The sequence below is a fragment of the Amia ocellicauda genome, unplaced genomic scaffold (assembly GCF_036373705.1).
Source record: "Amia ocellicauda isolate fAmiCal2 unplaced genomic scaffold, fAmiCal2.hap1 HAP1_SCAFFOLD_74, whole genome shotgun sequence".
In the NCBI taxonomy this organism is placed as follows: Eukaryota; Metazoa; Chordata; class Actinopteri; order Amiiformes; family Amiidae; genus Amia; species Amia ocellicauda.
The window spans coordinates 91,487-103,707 of NW_027103001.1; the positions used below are offsets into that span (position 1 = coordinate 91,487).

The window sequence follows — 12,221 nt, forward strand, 5'->3', positions numbered from 1 at the left end:
AGTTTTGTTCGTTTTTGTAGCTAATTATTTTTGCATGGATTCAAAGAAACCTATGGTGTGATTTGATTGTATTGCATCAATACATTTCAGATTTTGTTCAATGATTCCACTGTGTCTGTAGTATTCTCTCTACTAGTCCTTTTACAGTGATGTATTTATGTGTAGTACCATAATGAAACATGTATCACATATTTTGTACTACAATATTTAATGATTGTACGAACAACTACACAGTGAAACTATCGGTATCTTCTGTGTTACTATGTTACTATGGTATTTCATGATAAATGAGTTATTTGAACCAACAAGTCTGCAAGTGCTAGGTTTCTTTAAAGATATGAATGCACAATGCAATGTTTTGAACATTGGACAGCCTGTGTTACAAGTGATGACCGTTTTGAGTTTTGTGTCTAGAGTTTTGAAAAATGACATCAAGGTTCTGAAATTAGTGACAAAGTGATTGTAAAAAACTGTATATTCATCCTATTTAATGTGCTCTTTTAAAATGTACTTTTCTTTTTTATGTTGCCATTTCTGTTCTACCAATGTTTCAGTTGTTAGCCAAAGATTGACAGAGTACATCTCATACACACAGGCCAGACAGCAAAGATTTCTTTTTGAAATTCAATTACAAATGCTGCATGAACTCATCAATACGATTAGAGCTCCTGAAAGCAATATAACTAACTCACTCTACAGCATCTCATTAGCAGTGAAAAGAAATCAAGAAAGTTGGGACAGTCGACTGTTTACCACTATGTAACATCACCTTTTCTTTTAATAACACTTATTAAGCACTTGGGCACTGAAGACACCACTTGGTTAAGTTTAGCAAGTGGGATTTCCCCCCATTCATCCATTATGCATTTCCTCAGCTGCGCAACTGCACAGGGCCTTCGTTGTCTTAATTTGCACTTCATAGTGCGCCACACATTCTCAATTCGGAGACAGGTCAGGACTGCAGGCAGGCCATGCTAGCACCCGCACTCTCTGCCTACGCAACCATGCGCTTGTAATCTGGGCAGAATGTGGTTTGGCGTTATCCTGCTGAAAAATGCAGGGACGTCCCTGGAAAAGATGATGTCTCGATGGCAGCATATGTTGCTCCAAAATGTGTACATCTCTTTCTGCAAAAATGGTGCCCTCACAGATGTGCGAGTTACATGACAGACACTCATACACACTGTCACACCCATACACACACAAACACACACTTTCACAGACAGACACACGCACACACACACACACACACACACACTTTCACAGACAGACAGACAGACACACACACTTTCACACACAATCACTTTCACAGACAGACACACACACACAAACTTACATACATACATACATACATACATACAGTGAGGGAAAAAAGTATTTGATCCCCTGCTGATTTTGTACGTTTGCCCACTGACAAAGAAATGATCAGTCTATAATTTCAATGGTAGGTGTATTTTAGCAGTGAGAGACAGAATAACAACAAGAAAATCCAGAAAAACGCATTTCAAAAAAGTTATAAATTGATTTGCATGTTAATGAGGGAAATAAGTATTTGATCCCCTATCAATCAGCAAGATTTCTGGCTCCCAGGTGTCTTTCATACAGGTAACGAGCTGAGATTAGGAGCACTCTCTTAAAGGGAGTGCTCCTAATCTCAGCTCGTTACCTGTATAAAAGACACTTGTCCACAGAAGCAATCAATCAATCAGATTCCAAACTCTCCACCATGGCCAAAGAGCTGTCCAAGGATGTCAGGGACAAGATTGTAGACCTACACAAGGCTGGAATGGGCTACAAGACCATCACCAAGCAGCTTGGTGAGAAGGTGACAACAGTTGGTGCGATTATTCGCAAATGGAAGAAACACAAAATAACTGTCAGTCTCCCTCAGTCTGGGGCTCCATGCAAGATCTCACCTCGTGGAGTTTCAATGATCATGAGAACGGTGAGGAATCAGCCCAGAACTACATGGGAGGATCTTGTTAATGATCTCAAGGTAGCTGGGACCATAGTCACCAAGAAAACAATTGGTAACACACTATGCCGTGAAGGACTGAAATCCTGCAGCGCCCGCAAGGTCCCCCTGCTCAAGAAAGCACATGTACAGACCCGTCTGAAGTTTGCCAATGAACATCTGAATGATTCAGAGGAGAACTGGGTGAAAGTGGTCTCAGATGAGACCAAAATCAAGCTCTTTGCCATCAACTCAACTCGCCGTGTTTGGAGGAGGAGGAATGACCTCAAGAACACCATTCCCACCATCAAACATGGAGGTGGAAACATTATGCTTTGGGGCTGTTTTTCTGCTAAGGGGACAGGACAACTGCACCGCATCAAAGGGACGATGGATGGGGCCATGTACCATCAAATCATGGGTGAGAACCTCCTTCCCTAAGCCAGGGCATTGAAAATGGGTCAAATACTTATTTCCCTCATTAACATGCAAATCAATTTATAACTTTTTTGAAATGCATTTTTCTGGATTTTCTTGTTGTTATTCTGTCTCTCACTGCTAAAATACACCTACCATTAAAATTATAGACTGATCATTTCTTTGTCAGTGGGCAAACGTACAAAATCAGCAGGGGATCAATTACTTTTTTCCCCCACTGTACATACATATATATGGAAAAGAAACATTACAAGTATAAATCACAATAAGATGTAATAAAGTACAGATAAACAAAGTGTAATAAAATGTGATCTGTTTGAAAATGCAGGGACGTCACTGGAAAAGATGATGTCTGGATGGCAGCATATGTTGCTCCAAAATGTGTACATCTCTTCTGCAAAAATGGTGCCCTCACAGATGTGCGAGTTACATGACAGACAGACAGACAGACACTCACACACACTGTCACACCCACACACACTAACTTTCACACAGAGACAGACACACACACACACACACACACACACACACATACATACATACATATGGAAAAGAAACAATACTTTTATAAATCACAATAAGATGTAATAAAGTACAGAAAAACTAAATGTAAGAAAATGTGATCTTTAATACACACAAATATGTATGGCTGGTCGGATGCGTCTTGGACTCGGGTTCCTCTTCATTACGTATAACGCTTTTGCCTTTTGCTAAAGCTTTCCGTGGAGGGGATCGTGGGTGAGTTTGTACCATTCTTGGGGGGCTCTGCCTTGTTGGGGCGGAGCTGTGATCCAGGTGAACAGCAGATCGGGCATAGGTGGGCATGTGGGCAGAGGAGTAGGAAGGCCGGTCAAGCAAATAAGCTTGCTAAGGTACGCAGCAGCAGCAAGCAGCCCCCCCATCCAGCCAGCCAGCCAGTCTGGCTGGCAGTGACTGAGTGGTTGACAGACGGCAAGCAACGGAATGTACGTGCTCTGTGATGTCATAGCAGTCAGCTGAGAGAGGCTCGTGATGTCATCGCTGAGCTGGCTGGCTGGCTGGCTCTGTGTGTGTGTGTGTCTGTGTCTGTCTGTTTTTCTGTTTGTCAGTCTGTCTGTCTGTCTCTCTCTCTCTCTCTCTCCCTCTCAATTCAATTCATTTGTATTGTCAAAGCAATTGGACATACATACATACATACATACATATATGTAGCGTAAGGTACACTTATACATTTCAATTAAAGAAGTGAATTCATAGGATCACCTTATCACGAATCCTGGAGTCTTGTAGAACTCAATTTCTGTAATAATTGGACGCAGACACCAATTCCAAAGATATAAATTGTCAAATTTATTTAAAAACAAAGACTAAATGTAGCACTACACTAATTATACAAAAGGGAAAAACTAATTAAAATTCAACTCTAGATCAACAAATCAAAGACAAATCACTTCCGTGACCAAATCAAAGACCATGGGATCCCATAGGATAACACACAAATCGTTAAACAAAAAAGGTTATAAACACATTGACTACAATACCGGTTAGTAATTCTAGGAATCACTAAGAAACAGTTGAAAGTGCTAAATTGCAGTTTCAAAAGATGAAAAAAAACTGTAACTGATGGGATATGTAGTACTTTATACTCGAGTGGTCTATGCGATTACACCCTGTTGGTGTTATTAAGAACGCCAAGTACCAGAATGCAGAGCGGGACTGTTTTTTGTGCCGTGACTTGTCGGGGGAAAAAGGTGCAGAAAAAACGGACAAGAAGGTGAAGGTAGTATGGCGGTGATGCACGCGTTGGTGAAGTGGGAAAGCGGGGTCGACAAAGACTCTTACAGCGTGATTCCCACTGCTTGCTTTCACAATTTTGATTTATTCAGCATTGCTGATGATGACGAAGAGACGACTCGAAACTTCAGAGCAGAGTGGAGAGACACGAACAAACCTCCAAAAGGTGGATGGCCTGTCCATGAAGCGCAGATCATTATGACTGGTAACAATGTTTATTTAAAAAAAAAACATTAAAGTCTTTACATGCTATTTGATATATACAATCACAGTATATTTGAAATGAATGTTTAAGTTATTAATGTGTTGTACTTCTAACATACTCTTATAACATGGTAGGTGGTGGTGAGGGCGCTAAAACTCATCATATTTGACTGGCATTTGTAAGAACGATTTATTGTGTGTTGTGCTTTACAATAAAATCCCCCAAATCACAAAATAAATTAAACCAGATATAATTTAACTTCAGTTTTGATTCAGTGTTGGCTGTTCATCTTAATTTGTATGGTCAAAGCACAGTATTTTTATGACAAATAAATATAATCCCCAAATATCTGTGGACATAATGCAGGGTTTTATTTATTTTATTTTTATTTTAGGAAAAGAAGGCGAACTAAGAAGAAAACTTAATGACCTAACAAAAATGCCCTGTCCTAAAATGAAGAGATTACCTAAACCAAACAAAAAACTTCAAATTTCAGATGATAGTGACCTTGATGAACCACAGTTACCGGTGAGATAATTACTGCAAATATTAAATAAATGTATTGCAGGATTGTTTTTTTTTAATCATATTCATATATATATATATATTTTCATTTTAAACTCTTTTCCTCTCTGAATACAGCACAAAATAAGAAAGAAAACCGATGGAGCTTCAAGAATTAGATCCCGTCATATTCTACAGACATTTAAAGAGTCCAGTGAAGTTGAGCTACAGCAAAAAGTTAAGCAGCTCGAAAAGGAAAACACAAGACTTAAAAATGAAAACCAATGTCTTCGAAACCGTATGGTTGATGGTAAGTTTTTTTATTTATAGCAAATAATTCCTTACCTTGATAAATGTTATTCTTCAGTAATTTAGATTCCAGAGTAATGTATTATAGTTGATCATACTGAAGTAATCTAGAACCACAATACAGACTCTTAATGTGCACTGTCTAATAGTTTAATAATACTGATTATTAAATAAAGTTTTTCAACATAACTTCATAATCCTACATTAATGACTATATGCATTACATTAGACCTGGTAATTCTTGTATTTTATCTTTTTTATTTTTTTCGTAGCTAATGTTAATGACCCACAAAAAGGTCAGTTTGCCAATAACATAGAGCAAGTCTCTCAAGTATAATTGCAGGCATTGATGGTTTTGTTTTCACTTTGTATTAAATATATTACTAGAAATGATTATCATTTAATACTAAGGTTTTTTTCTCCAGAGATTCCAGACCTTTTGGACAATCTGAAAAAAATTGTAACAAAAGCCACATTTATCAGCAATGAAGACAAAAGTGTGTCACCATCAAGTGGTTCTGACAGCCCCACAGCAAATTGTTCTGAATCTGACAAAGAATCACCAAAACAGGTATAACACTCTTGGTCTACAATATTACAAAGACAAGGTAAAAATATATATATTGAAAACAAATATTGGTTGTAAACAATCTAATGATGCTACATTATCAGTTATATTCATAGTTATAGTTGATAATAAGAATGTAATTGAATTATGGGTGTCACAGATTCACTGACTTTATTATGTCTGTAAATTAATAAACTTAGAATTGAGACATACTGTGGTCTTTAATAACACATTTCTGTAACAAAATCACAGCCTTACTGATAATGTATTCCACTTAACATAATATAAGAATAGTTTGGGGATAAACTTGTTTTTTATTTACCATTGTCTTTTAGGTGGAAAAGTTCCCAGGCACTGGAGTTTACATTGACAAACTGTCCTGGATCCTTGCAGAGAGGTGCAGCACGAATACGTCATATGCAAGAACCCTGACGGTTGCTGTCTTTGACTTTCCAACATTATTAAAGAGCAATCTTCGTGGTGGTGGCAGCAAGAGAGATCCAACTTCGGAGAAAAAGACACCTCTGGATCGCTTAAAGGTGGAAGCCATATATGGTATGTAAATGCTGTTGTACAAAATTTCTAACTCTCCTTTTTAACTGTATAGAACACAAAGGGTTAGCATTTGAAATGTTCCTTTGGCCTTTGTTTTAGTTTCAGAGACTAGAGTTAATTTATTAATAAATAATAATACCTTACATGTAGCAGCTGGAAAGATCCCAAAGTGCTCTACAGACTCACTTCACCCACCACCCTCTGGGGTGCAGCCATTTTGTACCAGCAGATTACTACACAGCAGTAAAGGTGGAGTCATAACAAATTTGTTAGACCTGATTGAGGGAAGCCTGACTTAGAATTCAGCCACGTCACTCTTTCAACAACACCTTGTAAATCACCTTGGATTAATGCTTCAGACATATTAATACATAATAATAATGAATAGTGCCATGGGATCCTTGACAATATAAACTTTCATGTCTCATTTAAATTTGACTTTTGAGCAAATACTTCACATTTCAGTCCAGTTGTGCCACATCAATGTAATGCTTAAGCAAGGTATTAATGGAGAAAAGACTGCCTTTGCATAGCTGCTTCGCCAAGTACAGATTTTACTATGAACTAGTGTAAGACAAGTTTAAGAGCATACACCAAAACGTTTAAATACACCCACACACAAAAATGTTGATTTACTGTGGCAATATGTAACTAATGAACCCTTCTCAAAGATATGTGGTATGTTTATTAAAAGATTTTTATATATCTATGTGCAAGTCATTAAATCTATGTGATACATGTTTTTTAGGGGCTACCTTGAAAAAATTGCCCAGTACCCCAAAGAGTGTAATTGGTGGTGCAATTAACAGCAAGATAAATGAACTACGACACAGAATGAAACCAGAGTGAAGATTTGAAGAACCAGATCTGTATTTTTTGTTTTGTTTTCAACAGGGTTGGGGTCAATTCCAATTCAATTTTTAATTCCCTTTTCAATTCAATTCCAATAAAGAATATTCTGTGAATGCAAAAAGTAATTGCAATTTTGAATTGATTTGTAGGAGGAATTGGAATTGAAAAACAGGAATTGACCCCAACCATGGTTTTCAGTGAGTGTTGTACAAATTGATAGGTCAGGGTTTCTGTAAAAACTTAATAGAGGCCAGCAGGCGTGCACGATCTGGGAAAAACTGCTCCACTACAACAGACCTCTTTCCCTTCGTTTTCTCTAAAAACCTCCTGATATCCTTCACTGCAGCTCTGACTCACCGAGGACGAGGAGGCGAGAGAGGAATCCGTGAAGCCGCCCTCACTGTCACTCCGAGCCGCGATGCTCCAGCGTGTAGCCGGACCTTTCCCCACCAAGCCGCTCGCTACCCCAGCTTCACTACTGTGCCACCACTTCTTTTACTGCCACTATTTACCAACACCGTCCGTGCTCCCTCCCAGCACCTTCTTAGTGCGTTTTTTCCACCCGGCGCCTCGGCTTGTACCGCCGAGCCTGGCCCTGCCTCCTCCTCGGCTACACCCTGTGTGTCTGTCCGCCCGTCTGCTGGCTGCTGAGGTTGTTCCTCGTCACTAACCAGCGCCCCGTGCACCGCCTCAACACCATCTCCCCCCGGCGTCTCGGTCGTCACTATCCCCCGCTGCCTCGACCCCGTCCCCCAGCTGTGCGTCATCGCCTCCGGGCAGCTCTTCCCCCGTCACGGCATCAGTGGTACCATCGGTCCGACCGGCGACTGTCTCCTCCGCCGGGGCTCGATCTCTGTCTGCCCGCTGCATCTGTGGCTGCGGGCCGGTGTCTCTATTCCTCCCCGCGTCGCCCCGCTCCTCCTCCCGCTCCCTGTCCTGCTCGGGACAGTTCCTCACGACATGCCCCTCGCTCCCACACCTGAAACACTTCATGGACTCCGAAGTAGCGAACACGACGTAGTCGGTATTGTCGATCTTAAATTTAAAAATGACATTAAGATCCTCATTGATGTTATTGAGGATCATATACAGCTGCCTTCGGAAGGACACGACGTGTTTCAGTTGCGGGGCTTTGCAGCCCAGCGGGACCCTCTTAATGCCGGACATCAGCTGCCCGAGCCGGTGCGGATGAACGGAGGGACGTTAGACAGCGTTACCTTCCGGGCAGGAGCAGCGAGCGGCAACACCGGGGTGAAAGTGTCGTCTAACACTGTGCCATTAGCCACTAGCTGATTGAGCAGATCAGTGGTTTTTAAGAAGATAACAATGGCAGCAGACTTGATATTTTCACACCCTGCTACCTCCCCAACCGCTAACACACACTGCTCTAGGGGGCAGAACTGCACCGGAGCGATCTTGACTCCATGGCGTCGGGTCAGTTTTTCAAAAGACGCATTCAGGGGGTCCGACCCCCCGACCCGGGAAGAACTACCGGTACTCCCCCCTCCCCTCCCCTGTTCCCCCACAATAAGAAAAGCACTGAAAACAGAAGACAAAATAAACAAACTGAAAAAAGTAAAGCAACAAAAAAACGCAGCCAAAGGACAGAGCTCTCAGCAGCACTCCCGCTCACTGCAGACCCCTCCCACACACTCCCAGCTGAGAGAGAGAGAGAGAGAGAGAGAGAGAGAGAGTTAGTGTCTGTCTGTCTCTCTCTCTCTGTAGATGCATCATAGGGAACATATGTAACAATCTCTCTTTTTGTTTACCAAAAATGAGAATGAACGTATTTCAAGTGGGTGTTGCCTTGGTTGGAAACGTTTTAAGATTATTTATGAAGTGTAAAGTGGATTTGTCTCAGTTCTCCGTAGTTTTCAATGTATGTGCCATTCAGTAGCGTTCATGTTACAGATGTGCCCTATGCAGTGGTAGGGTCAATAAAATGTCAGTAAAACTTTATTTTAGCAATTATGGAGGGGAAGAACTGCAAATAGAGGGTCCCCACTAATTATCTAACTTACCAACAACGTTTCAAATTAGGTCTTGCGAAGCTGCCAAATAATGCTGTATAATCGTATGTGTCTTCATACACCGGCTGCTATAGTCTGATAGCTTTGATTATATATACATATTTTCTCGTGAACCACAAATGCTATTTGCTTGATTTTTACAGAGTATGTTATAAATACCATTGTTATGAAGCCTGACAAATTGTATGCTGTAATTATGAATATTTTCAAATCATTTGTTTGTTTTTCCTAACATGTTACAAATGTTCCCTATGTGAAAGATGCATTATATCTTAATAACGTCTAAACAATTAAAGATATACAGATTATTATTTTCGGTAAAGTTATAACACATTGCTATTAACTATGTGTGTCAGTAAAAGTTTAAAAAATCCTAATAATTTTTTATTGATCCTGCAAAATAGGTGTTTAGGGAACAAAGCAGCAGCTTTAATTAGCAGCAGCTCCGGCTCCAGCACCGGCACCATGTCGCTGGAAAAGCGCTAAGTGAGCTCACAGTGAGCTCAGTGTAATGTCTGCTCTGGTGAGCTCACAGTGTGACCTAGTCGTGAGTTCACGTCTTCACTGGGTAGTCCTTGACAACTTAATTGACTCAATTCTTGGGCTTAATTGGTCAAAATGACCATTGCAAATCGATTCTGAAAAGCAGAAGTCAGGCCAGCAACACACAGACACAGCCCGGTAAGCTGTACAACCTTAATTAAACATACAGATGGGCTCCAACCAGCACAGAGGAATTGAACAAAGCAATCAGTTCTACAGAAATAACCAACATCATCAACTCTTTCCTCAGCTCACAGTATCAGCCTGACATCTCAGGACTAAATCTGGCCATAAATGATATCAATCAAATATTTCAAATTGCAGCCACACTGTGAGCTCACTTAGCGCTTTTCCAGCGACATGGTGCCGGTGCTGGAGCCGGAGCTGCTGCTCGGCCTGGGATCCAGCTGATCTTTTTTGAACCGGCCCGCTTTTCCACCGGTTTTGACGTCACTGGATGTGGGCGTTCCCAAGCATGGAGTAGAAGTGGAGAAACACAGCAATAGTAATCAGCACTGAGGCGACTGCGTCTTTAAACCCCATTTAACATCACAATCAAACTCATTCCGCGTCTATGGCAAATCGTAACCCTAATGTTACAAATGTTCCCTAAATATGTGTTTTGCAGAATACACAAGCAAACGTTATGGAATATCAGCATTTTATCGACACACATAATAGAACTTATTGTTCTTTAACATTGATGAGAATAATTAACATGAATAAACTTACTGCTGAAGATGTAACCCTTACCCAGTGGCTAACCCTAACTATGTTACAAATGTTCCCTAAACACTTATTTTGCAGGATCAATAAAAAATTGTTAGGATTTTTTAAACTTTTACTGACACACATAGTTAATAGCAATGTGTTATAACTTTACCGAAAATAATAATCTGTATATCTTTAATTGTTTAGACGTTATTAAGATATAATGCATCTTTCACATAGGGAACATTTGTAACATGTTAGGAAAAACAAACAAATGATTTGAAAATATTCATAATCATACAATTTGTCAGGCTTCATAAGAATGGTATTTATAACATACTCTGTAAAAATCAAGCAAATAGCATTTGTGGTTCACGAGAAAATATATATATATAATCAAAGCTATCAGACTATAGCAGCCGGTGTATGAAGACACATACGATTATACAGCATTATTTGGCAGCTTCGCAAGACTTAATTTGAAACGTTGTTGGTAAGTTAGATAATTAGTGGGGACCCTCTATTTGCAGTTCTTCCCCTCCATAATTGCTAAAATAAAGTTTTACTGACATTTTATTGACCCTACCACTGCATAGGGCACATCTGTAACATTAACGCTACTGAATGGCACATACATTGAAAACTACGGAGAACTGAGACAAATCCACTTTACACTTCGTAAATAATCTTAAAACGTTTCCAACCAAGGCAACACCCACTTGAAATACGTTCACTCTCATTTTTGGTAAACAAAAAGAGAGACTGTTACATATGTTCCCTATGATGCATCTACAGAGAGAGAGAGAGAGAGAGAGAGAGAGAGAGAGAGAGGTGCTAAGGCACATTTGTAACATAAATTAGGGAACATTTGAAACATGCTTAGGGAACATTCATAAGAACATAAGAACATAAGAAAGTTTACAAACGAGAGGAGGCCATTCGACCCATCATGCTCGTTTGGTGTCCATTAATATCTAAGTGATCCATGGATCCTATCCAGTCTATTTTTAAATGTTCCCAAACTTTCAGCTTCTACCACTTTCCATCTTGAATGCCTTGAAGCCCAATTTCCATTTGTGTCCCCTGGTGCGTGTGTCCCTGCTGATCTGGAAAAGCTCCTCTGGTTTGAGGAACCTTTCATGATTTTGAAGACTTGGATCAAGTCCCCACGTAATCTCCTCTGTTCCAGGGTGAAAAGGTTCAGTTCCCTCAGTCTCTCCGAGTAGGACTTTCCCTTCAGACCTGGAATAAGTCTGGTTGCTCTCCTCTGAACTGCCTCTAAAGCAGCAATATCCTTCTTGAAGTGTGGTGCCCAGAACTGTACACAGTATTCCAGATGAGGTCTAGCGCATTGTACAGTCTTAACATTACTTCCCTTGTTTTAAATTCTACACTTTTGACGATATACCCTAGCATTCTGTATGCCTTTTGTATTGCTTCCCCACATTGTTTGGATGGAGAAAGTGAATCCACATAGATTCCTAGGTCTTTCTCATGCATTACTTCATCTAGATCTGTACCTCCCATAGTGTAATTATAGTGGACATTTTTGTTTCCTGCATGTATTACCTTGCACTTGTCCACATTGAATTTCATTTGCCAGGTGTCAGCCCACAACTGAATTTATCTAAGTTCCTCTGAATAGCATGTGCTGCCAAGATTGTATCTGCTAAGCCACCTATTTTAGTATCATCTGCAAATTTGACAAGGTTGCTAAGTATCCCAGAGTCCAGATCATTAATATAGATTAGAAAAAGCAAAGGCCCTAGTACTGATCCC

At 40.2% G+C, this 12,221-nt stretch overlaps 1 non-coding gene across 1 annotated transcript; it reads left to right on the forward strand.

The window, feature by feature from the left end:
• The first annotated feature begins 3,058 nt into the window (after positions 1-3,058).
• LOC136742588 (U5 spliceosomal RNA) lies at positions 3,059-3,173 on the forward strand. The gene has a single exon (XR_010814960.1). It is a non-coding gene; the product is annotated as a U5 spliceosomal RNA (small nuclear RNA).
• Positions 3,174-12,221: the final 9,048 nt, after the last annotated feature.